At 41.6% G+C, this 20,627-nt stretch overlaps 1 long non-coding RNA gene across 2 annotated transcripts in view; it reads left to right on the plus strand.

Moving 5' to 3' along the window:
- The window catches only part of LOC136792285 (uncharacterized), a 37,073-nt gene that overhangs the window by 2,270 nt on the left and 14,176 nt on the right, over positions 1–20,627 (plus strand). For both annotated transcript variants that reach the window (XR_010835892.1, XR_010835893.1), the window contains exon 2: positions 9,548–9,603. This is a non-coding gene — a long non-coding RNA (uncharacterized lncRNA). The remainder of the gene's footprint in view (positions 1–9,547; positions 9,604–20,627) is intronic.

The raw sequence follows: 20,627 nt of genomic DNA on the forward strand, positions 1-20,627 counted from the left end.
AGCCGATTGGAAAGTCTACTATATGTTGAGCTGAAATCTGCTCCAGGCAGCTTCTACTCATTGGTTTTCACTTTCTCCCTTGGGGTCACCCAGAAATCTGATCTGCTATCCACATGATTCTTATTTCTATATTTCTCCTATGATACTTGTCATACCACATGCTCACGCTATTATAAACTTAATCCTTTTCCTTTCAACTCATTGTAAATAACCACCTATTTTAATCTCAAAACTGAGCAATAATATCCATGAAATTGTAGGTTTGATATGTTTTCTATTTTTTCTAATAAATATTAACTATATTATCAGTATGTTATTAATTACATGTATTATTTGTATTAATGTATTATTAACTAACATTATTATTAATGTATTGGTGGTGGTGTGACTACCCCATTTTGGGAAACACCATACATATTCCTTCTCTATGTACAGCATTTGAAAATAACAACCACAGCCTTCATTAGAACAAAAATTCCCATTACTTTCAAACATATAATATTATGCAAAATTAATTTACCATCCTAGGTATTTGCCTCCAATTTGTCTACATGCATACTTAGGTTTGGAGGAACCAGTCTCATATAAAATTCTCTAATTATTTATGTTCTGATTTTACTAATACAATCTGTGTTTTCATTAGCTTTCTGGGCAGTTGAACTATTTCTACTGTATTTCTAAAGAGTTCACTGGTCCTTAAGATCCTTAAGTATTTTTTTATCCACACCAATGTTATAACATCCTTTCCCATCTTGTTCATTCTTTTTCTCTTTCCAGTAGAGAATGTTCTTCTTGCCCCCCCAGCTCTATTGAGATAAAGCTGTTTTATAATATTGTGTAAGTTTAAGATGGACATGTTGACATGACACACATATTGCAGAATGATTACCAGAATAACATTAGCTAACCCATCACCTCACATAACTATCATTTTTTAATGTGGTGAAGACATTTAAGGGCTACTCCCTTAGCAACTTTCAAGTATATAATACAGTATTTTTAACTGTGCTCATCATGATGTGCAGTAGATCCCCAGAACTTATTCCTCTTATAACTGGAAGTCTGTACACTTTGATCAACATCTTCCCATTTCCTCCCATGCCCCAGCCCCTGACAAACCACCATTTCCTCTCTGTTTCCATGTTTGGCTTTTTTAGATTCCACGTAAGTGATATCATCCACTGTTTTTCTTACTTATTTCACTTAGTATAATGCCAAATTGTACTAAGAAGACACAAATCAATGGAAAGATATCTCGGGTTCTTGAATCCGAATAATTAATATTGTTCAAATGCCAATACTACCTAAAGCCATCTATAGACTCAGTGTAATCCCTATCAAAATTCCAATGGAATTTTTCACAGAAATAGAAAAACAATCCTAAAACTTGTATGGAACCAAAAAAGACCCCAAATAGCCAAAGTATCCTGAGGAAGAAGAACAAGCCTGGAGGAGTCACTTCCTGATTTCAAACTGTACTACAAAGCTGTAGGAATCAAAATGTTATGGTATCGGCATAAAAATAGACTCATAGAACAATGGAACAGAATCAAGAACCCAGAAATAAATCCTGGCATACACGGTCAACTAATATTTGACAAGGGAGCCAAGAATACTCAGTGGGAAAAGCATAGTCTCTTCAAAAAATGGTGCTGGGAAAACTGGCTATTCTTTTGCAGAAGAATGAAATTGGACCCCTTTCTTATCCCACTCACAAAAATTATTCAGAAATAAGTAAAGACTTAACATAAGACCTGAAACTTCAAAACTCCTAGAAGAAAATATAGGGAGAAGGCTCTTTCATATGACACCAAAAGCCCAGGCAACAAAAGCAAAAGTAAACAAGTGGGACTCATCCAACTAAAAAAGCTTCTGCACAGCAAAAGAAACAGTCAGCAAAATGAAAAGGCAACCTATGGAATGGGAGAAAATATTTGCAAATCACATGTCTGATAAAAAGTTAATATCCAAGATATATAAGGAACTCATACAACTCAATAGCAATAATAATAATAATCCTATTTTTAAAATGGGCAAAGGACTTAAATAGATATTTCTCCAAAGTAGACACACAAATGACCAAGAAATACATGAAAATGTGCTCAAAATCACAAATCATCAAGAAAATGCAAATCAAAAAATTCAACAAGATATCATCTCACACCTGTTAGAATGACTTTCATCAAAAAGACAAAAAAGATAACAAGCTGGCAAAGATGTAAAGAAAGGGAAACGTTGTGCACTGTTGGAGGGACTGTAAGTTGGTACAGCCACTACAGAAAGCAGAATGAAGTTTCCTCTAAAAATTAAAAATAGAACTACCATTTGATCCAGCAATGCCACTTTTGATTATATATCAATAGGAAATGAGATTAAGCTCTCAAAGAGATATCTGCACCTCATGTTCTTTCTAGCATTATTCACAATAGCCGAGACACGGAAACAACCTAAGTGTCCATAGACAGATGAATGGATAAAGAAGATGTGGTGTATGTATAAACAATGGAATATTACTCAGCCATGAGAAAGAAGGATATCCTGTCATTTGCGACAACATGGATGGACCTTGTTCTTTCTTTTGGAACCAAGTACAAGAGCTTGCATTGATCTTTACTATATTTCATCTTGGCCTATCAATTTAACTGTAAAGATGCTTGCTGATTCTGATTCTATTACCTAAAATATTCATTCTCTCTCCTAGCCTCTTGCCATCTACAGATTTGATAAACATGCATTCTGTATCTTCATCCAAATCATTGACAGGCATATAGTCCTAGAAACTTGCTTCCAGGTTGATATTAATTCATCAATCATCTTCCTTTGGGTACTAGTTTCTATTATTGAATTCATGTTTCTTTATTATTAATCTTCTAGAGACTTTTGTCATTTAATATGGTTTATGTAATACTCTGGTAATCATTTTTGACATACTTAAGTACTGCTTCATAAGCACATTTTTATTTTTGTAAGATTATTAAAGAATTTCTTAAAGACCACTCACCACTGGATGCTATAATAAGGTTTATTATTATAAAGTACCTATTTATCCACTCATTGAACAAAACACTTGACATATGCTGGGCATTTTTAATATAATCAACTCATAATGGTAGGTATTACTGTCCCTAAGATACAGGGGAGGAGTTTCTGAAAGGTCATAAAACCTTCAAAGTAACCCAATCTAGTAGTTGGAGAAGCTAAGATGTAAACTCAGGTCTGTCTGACATCATAGCACAATCCACTTTTATTCTAAAATGGCAGACTCAGAATGGGAACTGAGTTTGGACAGATAGGCATGTCTGCTCTCAGCAGAGTGTCTGCATTTGCAAAGCTAATATGTAACAGCTATCCTGGAAAAATATCAAACCTCTGCCAAGGGCTTTGATTTGGAAACATGGAAAACCTTAGCCACATAATCTGCACAGAAGAGAGGATCATATAGAAGAAAAGATGCGGCATACTTTGTGTGAGGAGTTTCAGTATGGAAGCCAGGAGCAGAGAGCAACATCAGGAGGGGTTCATGCTTTACTTCTGCATATTAGAGAGTAATACTTCTGAAGGCTGGTGAATTCCAGAAAGTGAGTTAATTTATGGTCTTTAATTGTGGTACAATTTCATGGGAAGAAGAAATAAATATTGTCTAGATTGACCCTGCAGCTGCTGTCACTATAGCTACCACTATTTTGCTTCTACTGGATGAGTAACAGAGTAATGCCATCTCTCTGGACTTCTCTGACCACATTCATGGACACAAAAGCAACCCAGGTCATTTCCCTTAAGAGTTTCTGTACTAGAAAGGGAGCTGCATTCTTCACCCCGTCCTACACAGGCCACAGAGCTCCAGTCAACATGGGAACCATTTCAAAGTGATGTAGGAGACTGATGGCTCCCCGAGGAAAGACAGACTAGTGGCTGTGCTGTATGAACTTCAGTTCCTGGACATTTACCCCTTTGGAAGAGAGTTGACATGGCTGCTTTTCAATGGGTACAGCCTATCTGCAACCTTGGCCCTATTTCTTAGATTTTAGAGGGTGGGTAGCAAACAAACTTTTCCAGTAGAAGGCCGTGTTTCCAGGTGCCAAAAATGCACTTGGCCATGGAACTGCTGCACAAGGTCTCTGGGGGAACCTCTGTGTTTTTGCACGGTTGTGGGTTGCTAGGTCTGGGATAACCTGGAGCAGGCTGCATTGCTCACCAAATCCTTAAATGAAGTGCTTTAGCATCAGAAAATGGAGTAAGCTTGCCTGGCTTTTCTGTCGGGATTGGCAAAGCCAACTACGTAGCTGCCATGTCGAAGACCTCATGCAAGGTATGTCCAGCTGAAAGCATGGAATGGCTTAGTCAGATCAGATGGCTGGTCCGTGTGGAAGGGAGCCAGTCATCCACCAATGCTTGTTTAAGGTAATCTGAAACATTTTAAATAGTAATTTCACTAAAAAGCCCTTTCCACCTGCCTCTAAATAGCAGAGGAAGCAAGTCTATGTAATGAGAATTTCATTACAGTGGAAACTGTCTTGCACATGTTGTTTTCTTCCGTGGTTTGGTAACTATGCTCCCAAGAGAGACCAGGCTAGGACTTCCCAGGATGTACTACATCAGTGATGCCAATGCCAACCTGATCCTGAGGGAAACTGAAATCTGACCTGACCTATAATGTGATCTGCTTGATTGCTAAAACAAACAGAAGGCCCTCCCACATCCTGCACTAGAGAAAGGCTTGAGTTGGCATCCGTCTGGGTGTGGTTCCTTCACATGGCGAAGGGAAACTTCCCTGCTTCGGATGATGCCTCTGTAGTCACCAGCATATCTTGACAGCGGCTAGCTAGCTCAGAGAATTTTCTGTATTTGGCCTATGGGGGTTGGCATTTGGGGTTCCACGTCTGGCCGCAACCAAACAGCAAGGGAAGTCTGTCTCCACAGCTGCTCAGTACGCCCTGATGCACAGGAGAACTAGGGGGTACTTAAGAGGTGCCCACACAGTACAGTGGGAGAAATTGTGTTACTTTTGAGACTGGCTGCTCTGAGGCTCTTCCCCATCTCTGGCTGGAATTATTGTCACAATCTCCCAATGGCCTCCCTGCTTTCTCCCTTGCTCCCTCAGTCTGTTCTCAACACAGCGGCCAGAGTCATGCTGTTCAGACCTAGGTCAGATCATGTCACTGCTTTGTTCGGAACCTTCCAAAGACTTCACACCTCACTCAGTAAATTCAAAGCCCAAGTCCTCATGGTAACCTGCAAGACCTGATTCTATCCTTATCACCCACTACTCTTTCCTTGTATCCACTCTTTTCAGCTACAGTGGCCTCCTTGCTCTTCCTTAGACACATTTCTGTCTCAGGGCCATTTCTGCCTCTTACTTTTTCTTTGCTTATCTACATAGCTTGCTCCCTTATACACTCTAGATTTGCTCCTATGTGATCTTCTTAAAGGGAGCCTCTCTGACCCATCCTCACCTAACAGCACCCTCTCCTCTACTTTCTTGCCTAACATTTCACCCTAGCATTTATCAATGTCTAATTTACTATATAGTTTGCTTATTTATTTCATTTATTGTTTGTCTCTGCTGGACAATCTCTGGGAGCAAAGATTTTTGTCTCGTTTGTTCCCTGTTGAATCCCCAAGATCTAAAGATCTATAATAAGCACTCAACAAACATGTGCTCCGTAAATGAATGATACCATGTAATCCTTTCAACAAACGTGTGAAGCAGATTCTGCTGTATCCATTCACAGATAGAGAGAATAAGCTTAGAGATGTTAAGTGACCTGCCCCAGGTCACATTGACAGTCATTGATCTTTCTTTGGCCTGATCACTTTTACTGCAGGGCATCATTATGTTGCTTCTCCTGCCACAATACCAAGTCTCCTAAAATCAGTAGCTTTCAGGTACAGTCCTACCACACTTCTAATAATCCCTAGTCCCTTCCACACCAATTCCTACAGACTGAAGTTATCAGCATTTCTTCCATAATTTCTCTTAGGCCTTCCAAAGTAGCGACCCATACTTTTCCATGTTGTAACTCATTCTCTGTCCACAGTGGACCCGTGAGATGAGGAGCTCTCCTTTAGCCCAGCGCAGTCAGATACTAAAAAGAAATCCTATAAATGACAACACTCTAAGTAGACTTTCTGTAGCATATTGTGTATGAAGCACACTTTATTATGGCTTTCTTATTCTTATTGTATGTTCTTCCTGACCACTCCAGGAAAGAACTTTGACCCTGAACTCAGAAGGTCTTCATTCAAATTTCATCTTTGTTATATAGGCTAGCTGTGTGACCAAGGGCAAGTGACTTAAACGTATCTTTGACAAGACTTTCTAATCACCAAATAGTTCTTAGTGCAGAGGGTGATTGTAAGGTGTGAATGAAATTATGTTCATGAAGCACTGGTGAATATTATGAGAATGCACAGAACATTTAGATATGATAAGGAGATGGTAGTATAATTATCGAGAGTAGGGATCTAGAGGCCCACATCAGCTGCGTTGTTTGCCACCATTCCATTGGCCCAAGTTAGATTATGTGAACTAATTCATCACCATTGCTAAAAACAATAAGAAATCTTCAAAATCAACAATCAATCAAAAAGCATTAGTTAACAAACTTCCACTATGTTCTCTTCATTACCAGGTCATGAGTTAAAAAAAAAAAAATTCCCGTTGGATCTTGCCAGTATATTTGTGGAGATAAACATTTATATGGGAAAAAGAACTAAGAGTACTCTACAGTAAGCAGGTAGGGCCAAAGACACAGCAATGGCCATCAGCAATAGAGGGGTAGAGATCTTTCCCAGAAAAGGTACTCAAGGAGGACTCACTAGGGAGGTAGTACTTCGGGCTGGCCTTGTATGTGAACTGAATCTGAATAGGTAGCAGGAAAGCAGACACATCACTGGAAGAATAAGTTAGCTTAAAAGATGAGGCTGACAAGGGAGGATGGAGTCAGAAGCTAGAGGGCCTTGAACTGCAGTTGAAGAACTTTGACCTTGATCCTACAAGAAATGGGGGAGTGGGTCAATGTGTAAGAACATAAGAAATATTTAAGAGTCAAAGAGGTAAAGAAAGCTGGAATGTTGGAGCTGGAAGTTACCTCATCCACTTCAGCCTCAACCTGGGATTGAAGAGGACACAGAGGTCCAGAGAAATGAAGTGACTTGCCCAAGGGACAATGTCAAGTCAATCCATGACAAAACAAAGACTTCAGCTCAGGTCTCTGGCTCCTAGTCTGGTATTCCCCACTCTTCAGAAAAGGACAGCACATGCATGGCGAGTTTTATGGGCCATAGCACCAAAAAAGTCTTCTCTCATCCCGTCTCCTCACCTGTGCCTCAACCATGATGCACACTTACCATTGCTAAATTTTAAAATCAGCATTAAGTGATCTAAGGTAATTCAGTCCAGTATTCTAGTGAGCAAACAAGAGGAACAAGAGTTAACACGGGCATCGACACTTGCTTTTCCAATAGCCTGAAATCAAATGATACCTGCTTTTCTTTCACATTTGCTCTACTTTCCCTTCAAATTCCACTTCTTCCTCTCACCCATTATTTAATCAGAAGGTCTTAATCCCAGGCCCTGTCCACACCATGTCTGAGCCTTGCAACCAGGTCCTGGTTGCCAACAGCCAAGTATTTTCTTAAGAAACTAGAATTGACTAGGCTTTGATTGGAATAAAATTTGTTTTTACAAGTCACATCTTGAAATAAAATTTAAACTTCTGCTTGGTGTGTTGAGAGGAGCCAAATAATAAACTGAAAGTGAAATTGTTGTCCGTCCGCACAGTCCAGCAACCACATGGGAGTGTGATTTGCCTGGACCAAGAGGTGATGATGGGCCTGACAGTGTGGTGGGCTGAGTATTGGATCATGCTTAGCCTAGTATGTTTCTCCAGAAATTACTTCCTGGAAATAGAATTACCTCACTATACTAAACTCTTGAATTTGCCTTTGTTTGAACATCTATAACATAAGGGTGGGTAGACATGTGGATGAACTAGATGACAGGTGAACTTTGAGATTCACTGAAGCCCTATAATCATTATATTCAATTTTAACCAAAATGACTCAAAGTCAGCTTTTCAGAATTTTAGTTATTAGGAGAAAAAATCTGTGCTTTCTTGCACTGTACATTGTCTTATGCCTCCTACAATATTCCATACTTAGGGATCAGAATGTATTAGCTTATTAAAGGCCCCAAGAAGTTTTGCAGTCAGTCAACTGCTTAAACAGCTGCGGCCCAAACTTATTTATTATGGAATCTTTTCTCTTCCTGCAAGAAATCCCTAGCCTAGTTTTACTAAATTTATTAGCAAGACAATAATGAATGAAAAGAATAATTACCGGTGAGAACTGGGCAAATTTCTTATCTACTAACATGAGAACATGATCCAGTAATTCATGACAACAGTCCCTAGAGGAGAAAAACAAGAGGTGATAAGTATGATTTTTAATCAACTAGAAAAGGCTATATATAGGGGTATCTATGGAAAAGAAACTAAGCATGATTTACATTTTGACAGTCAGGAATGATTCCAGAGCAGCTCACCTGCTAGCTTGTTAAAATAATGATATCTCAGAAAGTCCAGCTATTCAGAAGATAAATTCCTATATGACACAACTATTACAAGTAGGTTCAAATATCATAAAGGATTCATGGCAGAAACACTAAAGTCACATAAATTCCCTGTAACATCAACAACCTCCATTTGCATAATCACGTTGTCAATAAAATCCTTTCTTATACATGATCCTATTTGAGTCACTCCATTATTCTGATTTTTATCTCTAATTTATAGATAAGGACACGAAAACTCAGAGAGGCTAAGTGTAGTGGATGTTGCAGTGTGCCACCCAGATTCCCCGTAGCACCAAGACACCCCCTTCCTCCTGCCAAAATTGTAGGCTGCTGATGGGTCACCACTGAGTCCCTCCCCAGGAAAGGGAGTTGTTTTGCACAAAGTCAGATCTGCCTCCCAGGATAGCCCACATCGACTGACTTGTCAAGAAAAGGGTACAAAGCTTCATCCCCTTGCCTCGATTCGGGACATCTCTGAAGGGCTAGCCCAGATTCACAGTTTCTGAACCTACTGTAACAACTTCATCACAGTTCCTGAGCCTCTGTTGCCTCTTCCCAGTTCTTCTTCTCTCATTTCTCTTAGGTGTGGATCGCCAGGGCCTCCGCAGTTAACATCCTGCATGCAGATCTCCACCCCAGAGCCTGGTTCCTGGGAAACCCAACCTAACGACTCTAACTTGACTAAGGTCACCCCACTAGCAAATAACAGAACCATAACATGAATGCAAATTCCACGCTCTGTCAGCACACCGATATGCCACTTGGCAGGTGGACCTATGAATGGATGTGACCTCTATATTCACATCCCCTGTCATTAGGCACCGCATTTGCTAGCTTCAGTCACAGTGGCCTCCTTTGCCTTCCTTGAACCCACCAAACCCAGTCCCATCAGAGCTTTACGCTACCTCTTCCCTCTGTCTGGAAATTTCTTCCTCCAGATCATTATATGACTGGCTCTTTCTTGTCTTTCAGGGCTCAGCTACAAGGTCATCTCCTCAAAGGTGCCTACCCTGACCATCCAATATAAGGTAATCCTTTTGTTCTAGCCCTTCTTCTCTAGCACACCGTTCTGCTATATGTTCATATTAACACTTAATTCTCGGGCATCAGCTTATGCATTTACTTGTGTATTATCTTCTCCCTCAAGGCTTGGCCTCCAGAAAAATGTAATTCCCATGAGAGCAGGAACTTTATGAGTATTCTCAGTACTTTTGAACAGTAGTTCTCGAAGCGTGGTCCATGAACCACCAATGAAACTCTTTTCATAATAATACTTAGACATTAAATGTCTTTTTCATTATGTCAACATTTTGCGATGATTATATGAAAGCAGTGGTGGGTAAAGCTTGCTGACTCCCTAGCACGAATCAAGCAGTGGCATCAAACTGTACAACTACTCATGTGTTCCTCACTTTAATGTCCTTAGAGGGGGGGAAAAAGCCAGTTTCATTAAAGAATGTCCTTGATGAAGCAATAAAAATTATTGTTTTAAAATTGTGACCCTTGAGTACACATCTTTTTAATATTTTATGTGATAGAAAGAAAGCAACCATGAAGTATTCCCCTTGAGTGACAAAGAAACTTTGTGTTGAAGAAAAGCATTTGTGTGCTTGTTTGGTATGAGCTATACTAGCTGCATTTTTCATGAAACACCATTGTTACTTGAAAGAATGACCAACAGTCAAACTATGGTTATTTATATCTGGGTATCCGACAAACATTTTCTCAAAAATGAATTAAAGTGCCACTGCAAGGAAAACAGCTGACAGTATAGTTGCCCATGATAAAATTCAAAATTTCAAGTGAAAAGTAGAATTTTCACTTGCATCTGCCATGTGCCAGATGCCTTGCATCTGCCATCATCATTTTGACAGCTTCCCACTACTTAAAGATTTTTTTCTGATGAAATTGGTGATATTAACAAATATGTGATTTTTTAAAATATAGCATATATAGTGTGATGCAATGTGTCAACTTTTAGACTACCTGAATAACTCAGGGAACTATCATTTTCATAGTGAACAATGCATGAATTTACAAAATTACGCATGTTTAAAGGAACCATTCTGAGTTCAAGATAGACCAATGGATTTTAACGTAACAGAGTATGAAAAATTAATTGATATGGTTTCAAAATTCTCATTGCTGCTAACTTTTAAGAACTCACTACTAATTGAGTTTTATTTTAGCATCAAAGATTATCCATAGTTATCCAAAAAGGCTATCAAATTACTTTCCCTTTTCTAGTTACGTAAGTATATGAGAAACAGATTTTTTAAATATACTTTAACCAAAACACATATCACAACAGATTGAATGCAGAGTGCAAAGACAGAACTGTCAGACAAAGCCAGATACTAAAGAAATTCACAAAAATGTGAACCGATGTCACTTGTTTTTTCTCCATTCTTTTTTTTTCCTTTTTTATTGGGGTATAGTTGTTTTATAATGTTGTGCTAGTGTCTACTGTACAGCAAAGTGAATCAGCTATATGTATACATATATCCCCTCTTTTTTGGAGTTCCTTCCCATTTAAGTCACCACAGAGCACTGAGTAGAGTTCCCTTTGCTATACAGCAGGTTCTCATTAGTTATCTATTTTATACATATTGGTGTATATATGTCAATCCCAATCTCCCAATTCATCCCACTCCCCCTTTCCCCCCGGGTGTCCATACGTTTGTTCTCTGCATCTGTGTCTCTATTTCTGCCTTGAAAACAAGTTCATCTGTACCATTTTCCTAGATTCCACATATATGCGTTAATATACGATATTTGTCTTTTTCTTTCTGACATACTTCACTCTGTATGACAGTCTCTAGGTCCATCCACATCTCTACAAATGACCCAGTTTTGTTCCTTTTTATTGCTGAGTAATATTCCACTGTATATATGTACCACATCTTCTTTATCCATTCATCTGTCGATGGGCATTTAGGTTGCATCCATGTCTTGGCTATTGTAAATAGTGCAGCTGTGAACATAGGGGTGCATGTATCTTTTTGAATTATGGTTTTCTCCAGATATATGCCTAGTAGTGAGATTGCTGGGTCATATGGTAGTTCTGTTTTTAGTTTTTTAAGGAACCTCCATAGTGTTCTCCATAGTGGCTGTATCAATTTACATTCCCACCAAGGGAGCAAGAGGGTTCCCTTTGAAACAATTTCACTTTTCTCACTAGTTTTTTAATTGTTTTGAAAAATAGAGCTCCCTTATAAAATTTATCAATGTTATTTTTGTTAATATGTAATGGAATTATTGACTTAAAATCAATATCAATTTTTTAAATGTCTTAATCTTCATTTAGAAATTGATAAATATTGATAGATACTACCCACATAAACAAAAGCTCTTTGAGGTCTTCAAAAATTTTTAAGAGTGTAAGGGGATCCTGAGACCAAAATGTTTGAGAACTTTTGGTCTAGAATTAGTGCTGGCATAGATTCGGCATTCAAAAACTATTTATTGAATGTTCCAATATTTATAAAAGGAAACAGATAGGTAATTTTAAAAAATACACTCCCAGTTGGGTTATAGATCATGTCTCTGCACAATGCAAAAATAGAATATTGTATCCACCTGAGTGAGCAAGTACACTTTCCCAGTGGCTCAAAGTACGTAGCTGTCAAGAAAGAGACTATCCATCCCGAGTCTGATGGTCTTGAAAGGAAATCTCCATTTCCTACAGACAGCCAAAATCAAAGGTTTCTTAGGACGCAGGAAGTCTGTCGGCTTAAAATTAGTTCTCATAGACCTTGCCTTGCTTAGCAGTGTTCTTTACCTGTAGCCGAGGAACATTTATGAAAGAGAAGAATCCAGCACAGTGTCACACAGTTAATGAGTTCATCTATGCTCTACCCATCAGGCTGTCCAAAGACATGGCAGCCAAGGCTGTTTGAACAGGAAATCTACTTTGGAAGCCCAGGCACTTAAAGTTTCTCTTTGACGGAGATGGATCAGATCAAGTTCATAGTCAGGAGCACCAAGCTGCCCCTCTTCCTCAAGTTCCCCTCTCAAGCCAGGGCATGATAACCAGAGAGAAGCAAAAAAAAAACACTAGGATTATCAACTGAGATGGGGACCCTTTGGTAGTGCCAATGTTAGGAAAGCTAAAATTAAGAGGCACTGAAGTGAGCGTTCTCAATATTGAAACTCAAAAATGACAATGAGAGTCTCTGCCCAACATTTTCTGGAGCTGACCCTGGGATTTTCAACAGTTTTAAAGCAGGCTCATTCTATGGCTCGCCAGATTTTGAGCAATAGTCCTGACTGGCCTTCATCAGAAAAGTAGAGGAGGTTCACCTCAAATTTTGGAACAAGAAGATTGCTTATAGCTGAATTACAGCAACATCCTGATTAAGTAGAACCAAAGTAATAAGACCTTTCCATTAGACAGACACTTTTGGTCCTACTTTTAAAAAAATGAAGTAAAAGAAAAGCAAGTGGCATAAATAATTTCATAAGGAGAAAGGACTACTTGCAAAGAGTTCTGGGCTCAAACATCCTTTCGGCTCAGTCTTTTCTGTACTTTCAGTGTTCAGTGCAATTGATATAATTAATAGCAACTATGGTTCGCAACGATGATTCAGAGGCATCAGAAATTCACCAACTCCTCATGAATCTTAGAAAGTTAACAGACACAATTTATTATTGAAACCTTTGCATCATGTCTTGAGATAACTGGGAAGGCTGTGAGTAGTTTGTACTCCTCACAGGCTACACACTGCTGTGACACATCTCCCTGGACTGATACGGTCACATTATACGTACTACCAGTTAGTAGTTTGTTACTAAATAGTAGCTGAAATATTGAAGGAGGATACAAGATCATCTTTATCATAATAAAACAGCCATCCCTGGACAGCATGAATGTCAGGTCCCCTCCCCGTTCTTTCTTCACTCTCTTCAGTTGCTGTATTATCAGTACAAGTGGTTCATGTTTATTGTCTGTCTCTCTCCATGAGAAAGGAAACTCCAGGCATGGAGGGTCCTTCCTGGTCTCATTCCCTGTGGTTTCCCTGTTCCTAGAACACAGCCTGCTGCATTGTTAGGGCTGATAACTGTTGCTGAATAAATGAATCTTGAACATTCCTCAAGTGCTTGCATGTTCAATCATAGGTGACAAGTTCCAGTCTCTCTCTGCCTCTCTCTGTCTCTCTGTCTGTATCTGTCTTTCTTTTTCTCCCTCTCCTTCTCTTTCTCTCTATTTCTATTCTCACTCTCTCCTCCTTGTATTCTGCTGTTTGTTCAGAGCCTAATCAGGTACCTGGCACATAATAAGAGTGTCTCAGATATTGAATTGTCTTTGTTTGTTCAGGCTGCTATAATAGAATACCATAGACTCAGTGACCTGTAAACAACAGAAATTTATTTCTTACAGTTCTAGAGGCTAGGAAGTTCAAGATCAAGGTGCCGGCAGATTCTGTGTCTGATGAAGCCCTGCTTTCTGGTTCATCGGTGGCACCTTCTCATGTGTCCTCACACGGTAGAAGGACCTTCTTTTATAAGGGTACTAATCCTATTCTTGAGGACTCTGCCTTCATGACCTAATCACCTCCCAAAGGGCCCATCCTCTAAAACCATCAACTTGAGCGTTTGGATTTCAACACATGAATTTTGGGGGAACACAAACACTCCGACAATAGCAATGATGAAGGAATAAATGAATAAATGGTAGGAATCTTTTCTAATTGCAGTAAAAGTTTTGTCTGGTTTTAAGCATTCACAAGTGGATGGAGAAAGGAGCTTTTCTGATATCCTTGGAAAAGTTTCCCACCGAGTACCCCTTGCTCTGCCCGTGCTTGGGGCCGGGGATGATCGTCAAAATATTTAACAACTGCTCTGGCGGCATCCACCAGTTTCAACATCAGTGGTAGACCGGATCAGGTCACCGGGCCAGGTATTATCTCTCCAGTGGCTGGCTTCCAGAATGTTCTGGGGCACCAGGAGAGTGGTTGGATCATAAGGGAGCATGTAGGAAGCTTACAGCAGCTGTTCAGACTATTTAAATATTTTATCAACCACTCCATGTGCACCCTGGCTCTATCCTGAATCACAGCCCTGCCTGGTGCCCCTGTAAGGTGGTGGCCCTTCCTAGGAGGGTTCACAGAACAGCCTTGGGGGCTCAGCCCTGGAAGGAGACACACCACGCAGCAGGCAGGGGCAGCCTGAGCGTCCCTGGTACTTATGGTTCAGAGAGTGTACTGAGAAGTAGGGGCGCCCGATGGCTGAAAAGTGAGGCTGGCAAGGAAGCTCTGAGCTGACGGCAGTCCTCAGTGGATTGCAGCTAAAAGCCTGTTTTGTCTGTACATAGAGAAGAGAATGAGCTGCACCTCTGACGCAGAATCCCAGGCCACTGGGACACTCTCAGATGCACCGGGACAGCCCCTCTGTAAGGGTGGATTTGGAGGCCCGGGGAGGAGAAAGTGTTTAGCCAGCTACTGAGTGACAGAGCTCTGTCTGGAATCCAGGTTCCAGGTCTAATTCGGGGGCCCTTTCTCCTGTCCACCCAGAGCATGGAGATAGGAAGGGCTTGGCAACCGGCTAGCCCTTAGTCAGCATTCTGATTGTGCTGTGTGGTAACCACGTGTCACTTCGTAGGCCATTTTTTTCTGTCCGAGCCTCAGTGTCTCTCTGGAAAATGGGAGCAGCCGCATCTGCTTCACATAATGCTTGGAAAGCGCGTAGCACAGTTCCTGGCGTGTTGTAAGGACTCAGCAGATGTTCGTCGTCGCTTACGTGACTGCTCTTATTATCGCCTTCCTGACTCTGGAATATTTTGGTTGGCTTACTCCAAATTTGCATACTGAATGTTGAATTTGTTGGGTGAGAGCTCAGACCCAAACCTTTGCCTCTCGATCCTCTGTGCACTCTTTCTATCCCAGCCACATGTAGCTCTGCCACTGAATTTCTGAAAGGACAGCTGACCTGCCAGGGTTACCCCCCGTTACCTAAAATTAGTAGCTCTTGAACCTAGTGCTTGGAGAAAGGGCTGCCCCTTTTAGCAGGTCTTCTGATGAACTAGGAGGTCCACCAGAGACCTCCGCCAGTCTTACAGATGATCCTATTAGGAGTCCGAGGGTCTCCCCTTGCTTTGGCGACACACAGGATGGAAAGTGCCATTGAATTGTGATGATTCTGAGCCTGCAGTGTCAACGAGGGTTACTCTGGACTTTAAACTATAACCATTCTACCCAACTGTTGCCAAGTTGGGTGTGTAGACGGGATCCCAGACACAGTGATACTAGGAGGGTAGCTGCAAACGCTGCTTATCAAGCCCTGCCACCAGCTGCTTCCTTACCCTTATTTCTTTAGCCTAAAAGTAAAGAAAAAAAGAAAAAGGAAAAAAAGGCGTCTAGTTAACTAAGGGCATTTGCTCACTGGGTTTTAGTTACTTAAGAGGCTTACCATCATTCACACTAGGCAAACCACCCCTTTGTCTCCTTTATTTAAATCAATCTGAAAGAAGGAGAAAGAGTCTACTTTTTCCACTTGATTTTCCCTATGTGTGTTGACCTGACTTTCGATGGTCTGTGAACCCCACCCACTGTATCTGTACCCAAGGCTCCAGGTGAGAGATTCTTGAGTTAACCCAAAACATTGGCATTTTTGGACACCAGCTAACGAGAAGGTGAATGTTCCCATCGTTGAGTTATGCAGTTTCCCATGTCGCCGGCACAGGCGGGTCCCACTTGCCAGAGAGGATCTATGTGGACTGATAGTTTATGAAAGAGGCTAGGAGGAGAGAGGGACGAGGCCAGGTGGCAAGAGGGTCAGCAGGAGGGCAAGGAAGGCTCAAGAATATGGCTCACGGGCAGGACTGACCAAAGCCCTTGGCTGGGGACGGCGGCAATGTGAGCACAGAGTTCACCCTTGGCCTAAGTAAACCTTCACGAGGGCCTAAATAAAACTTTTTCACTTAAAAAACTTCAGCAGTAATGACTTCCAGCTGTGTGGCAGAGCAAAGCCCCAAGTCTGAATAGTTTCCCTAGAAAGAAACAATTGTGTCTGCCCCTGCCTCTTTAACTCTTTCATCCCCATGCCGGAGGGAGACACATCCCAAGTCTGTTCTCTGGTCCCTCGCAGGTGGAATGGGCTGGGCAGCTTTGGTGGCCTGTGCATGGTGGGCCTGGAGGGGTCCTGGGCCTCCCCTATCCCAATCATATCCCACAGCCATCCTCTCCATCGTGCTGTAAACTGGAGTCCTGCCTGTTGCAGGACTGTTGTTTTAGTAAATAGAGTCTTACTGGGACACAGGCACGCCTATTCGCTTATGTACTGTCTACGTGTGCTTTCTTGAAGCATTAGAGTTGAGTAATTGTGACACAGATACTATGGCCCGCTAGGTTAGGTTCCTGGGCCCAATCCTTATGCGCGCGCGCGTGTGTGTGTGTGTGCGCGTGTGCGCGCGCACACACGCGTAGGTTTCCTCACACCAACAAGCAATTCTCAGACACCAGCAGGGCGTCTGAGAATTCAACTCAGGTCCTACAGTGTCCACCTGGATATAGAATCAGATTCCACAGATAAAGGGTTCAGTCCCACAAGACTGCCCTCCACTTTAGACACCAAACATAAGCCCAGGTTACAAGTTGGAGGTTCCAACAACCCTCTCCAACTCAGGAGGCCACTTGCAAGTCCACGTTATTACCTGTACTTTTGACCGAAGGCTATAGATCAGAGGTTCCCATGACACCCTCCTTGGTTCGATTAATTTGCTAGAACGGCTCACAGAACTCAGGAAACCTGTTTATTCACTAGATTGCCAACTTATTATGAAGGATATTAAAAGATATGAATCTACAGCCAGATGCAGAGATACATAGGGCAACATCCCGAACTAAGGAACTTCTGTCCTCGTGGAGTTTAGGGCCCCGCACGGTGGAACATGGAAGTTCCCCAAGCCCCCTCCTTTTTGGGTTTTTATGGAGGCTTCATTACGTAGCCATGATTGATTAATTCATTTGCCTTAGGTCCAACCTCCAGTTCCTCTTCTCCCTCCAGAAATCCGGGGGTGGGACTGAAAATTCCCACCCTTTACTCAGGTTGGTTCCCTTGGCAACCAGCCTCCATCTTTAGGTACTTGGCCAAAGTCACCTTCATTAACATAAACCCCGTTGTGGTGGAAAGGGGCTAGTTATGAATAACAAGACGCCTGTGTTACCTTTATGGCTCTGAAGCATTTTCAGGAGCTGAGGACAGGAGGCCAAACACCATAACAAAAGATGCTCCCATTATTCTCATAGCTTAGGAAATTCCAACGGTTTTGTGACCTGTGAGCCAGTAACTGTGGATGAAGACCAAATATATATATATTTCTTACAAATCACAATATTGCACCTGCAAAGCCTAAAATATTTATCACCTGGTCCTTTACAAAATAAGTTTGTGGAGCCCTGATTAAATATAATGTAAGGTTACTTGAGGCTTGCCTATCTATATCAGTATCAAAGCTCTGGTCTTGTTCCCCCATTGAAACAAGAGATCATAGAGTTCAATCCATTTTAGATAAGAAACTGATATTCCCAAAGTAAAGGGACTCTTCAGGGTTGGGTAATGGTAGAATTGCGTTTAGTATCAAGTTCTCCTCCCCACTCCCCTGACTCCCAGGCCGGTACCCTTTTCATCACATGGGCTGCTAACCCAAACAGCAAATGGACCAAAGGGATAGCTCTTTGCTTTCCATGATCAACAGCAAAATACCCACTCTGGACTGGTTTTCAGAGGGACATTTTCTTAAGATCTTTTTGCTACGTTTTGCATGGGAATCCTCTAGTGTTTGCTAAAAGATGTTTTGTGGCTCATTGTACCTGTGCAATGATCTGGTGTTTTAATATTTGAGTATTTGTATCTGATGGTTGAACAATTGTTGAACCCGGGATAGAGCCAAAAAAAAGTGCTCTCTGTTCATTTGATCAAAGCCTATGAACACTGGAAAGAACTTGCATAGTGATTTTAATGGGCTATTATAACAGGTACAGAGTAAGTTGTTTTTCAGCTAAATTTTAATTTGATTTTTCTCTAATAATCTCTCAAGGATAAATTTTGACTCTGACCAAATAGACCAAAAGTTCTGAGAGAGCAAGTAACAGATTTTTTGAAATTTATGCGTTCCTTCCAGCTCTTTTGGAACTTAAATAATAAAATAGCCCAATAGAGTAAACTCACAATTAACTGGAATCAATCTAAACCAGAGCCCTCAAATAACTGAAATTTAGCTTTTGGGTCACCTTTTCCCATCACTCAACATTAAGGGAAAAAGACCTTCATAGCAACAAAACAAGTGATGGAAATTTAGTCTAAAAATTGACAAAGCAACTTCTGGGAAATGTCTCTGGAGTCAGTACAGACATAGAATGGGAAGATGAGTCATTTCCTGGGGTCCTCACAGTTTGTTAGGTATGTGCCCCTTGGGAGACTGGGCTGTGGATTCTGGGAAGCAGCCAGAAGGAAAGGTGAAGTCACCAGCTGGAGCTAAAGAAAAGATAAGGCTCATGTTCTTACAACCAGCCCTGAGTCAGACCACCCGAGTCATGAAGGGTCCCCTTAACTCATATCCACGGAGTTCTCCAGCCTCGTTTCTCACCACCTTCAACCCGAGCACTGCACAATTGCCAAACTGGGTTCTCCTAAAACCCCCATGGTGTCTCTCTCGAGTGTGAACTCTGTAGCGGAATTCTCTGGGTTCAAATGCTAGGTCTGTTCTTTATCAGCTGTGTAACCTTGAGCAAGTTACTTAATCCCTCTGTGCCTTTCTTTCCTTATTTGTTAAAGGAGAATAATAATAGTGCTTGCCTGCAAGCACTATTGGGTTGTTCTGAGGTTATATGAGCTAATGCATGTCAGGTATTGAGGACACAGCCTATTACCTGCAGGGACTCACACATGCTGTTCCTTCCACCTGGAACACCCTCAGGCCGCCTGGGTAGGAAACTGACTTTCGCTGACCCTCCCCACCCTGTCTGTTCCCATGTGAGGCTAGGTTACATTTCCTGCCTCTGGGTTTCTGTGAAACACCCCACTGCTATAGGGTATTTGGGGTGCCTGTCTGAGTCTCCATTAGGCTGAGTTCCCTAAGAGCGGGAACTTGGTCTTAAGCATCCCAGTGTCAGGCACAGTGTCCAGCACAGGCTATCCTCCCAAGTCTAGTTTTTAGATGAGTGCATAATGCAGGAAGGAATTAACTACGAGTAAACCAATAAGGACACAAATGAAAAGCACATTTCTCATATCGTCCATCTTTCTGGACCCTAGATTGTGTACATGATAACCACTCACCCATCCAGCTTTGAGTGAATGAGACTTAAAAACAAAACGTTCCCTTCCTCAAAAAACCCCACCTCCAGCTCTCAGAAGATTGTCAGAATGCACTGATGTTTTAGAACAAGACATTTTACTGTCATCTTCCAGAAAGCATTCATGATGAATACAGACATCTACAGTGCCTAATCGTGGGAATGATACCACCTGGGGTTGTGCAGTGTCCAACCCACACAGAGATGGTGGCCCTGACTGCTTCCTAAGCAGGAAACCTGACTGATGGATTTAGAAATGAGTGTTTCCCTCTAAAACTCAGAAATCAGACCATCCTGTGAGCCAGGATGGGTATTTTGCTATGAAAGACTGCAAGTCTGTCTAATGCCACCTAGGCACCCACCATGGCCTCAGTCCTTTTACTCAGTTCATCCGTCTTCCTCATTCATCCTTACTCGGGAACTTCTGTAAGCTTTTCTTCCCAGCAGTGATATACGGAGTTAAAAGAGCATGAACTGGAAGCCAAGAGACTTCGGTTTTATTTCCAGCTCTACAGCCAATCAGTTGGGCGATCTTGGGCAAATCTCTTAACTGATCTGAGTCTTAGTTCCCTCCTTTGAAAATAAATAATAAAATAATTTGAGGGCTTCCCTGGTGGCGCAGCGGTTGAGAGTCCGCCTGCCGATGCAGGGGACGCGGGTTCGTGCCCCGGTCCGGGAAGATCCCACGTGCCGCGGAGCGGCTGGGCCCATGAGCCATGGCCGCTGAGCCTGCGCGTCCAGGGCCTGTGCTCCGCAAC

This window comes from Kogia breviceps, chromosome 12 (genome assembly GCF_026419965.1).
Source record: "Kogia breviceps isolate mKogBre1 chromosome 12, mKogBre1 haplotype 1, whole genome shotgun sequence".
NCBI classification, from domain to species: Eukaryota; Metazoa; Chordata; class Mammalia; order Artiodactyla; family Physeteridae; genus Kogia; species Kogia breviceps.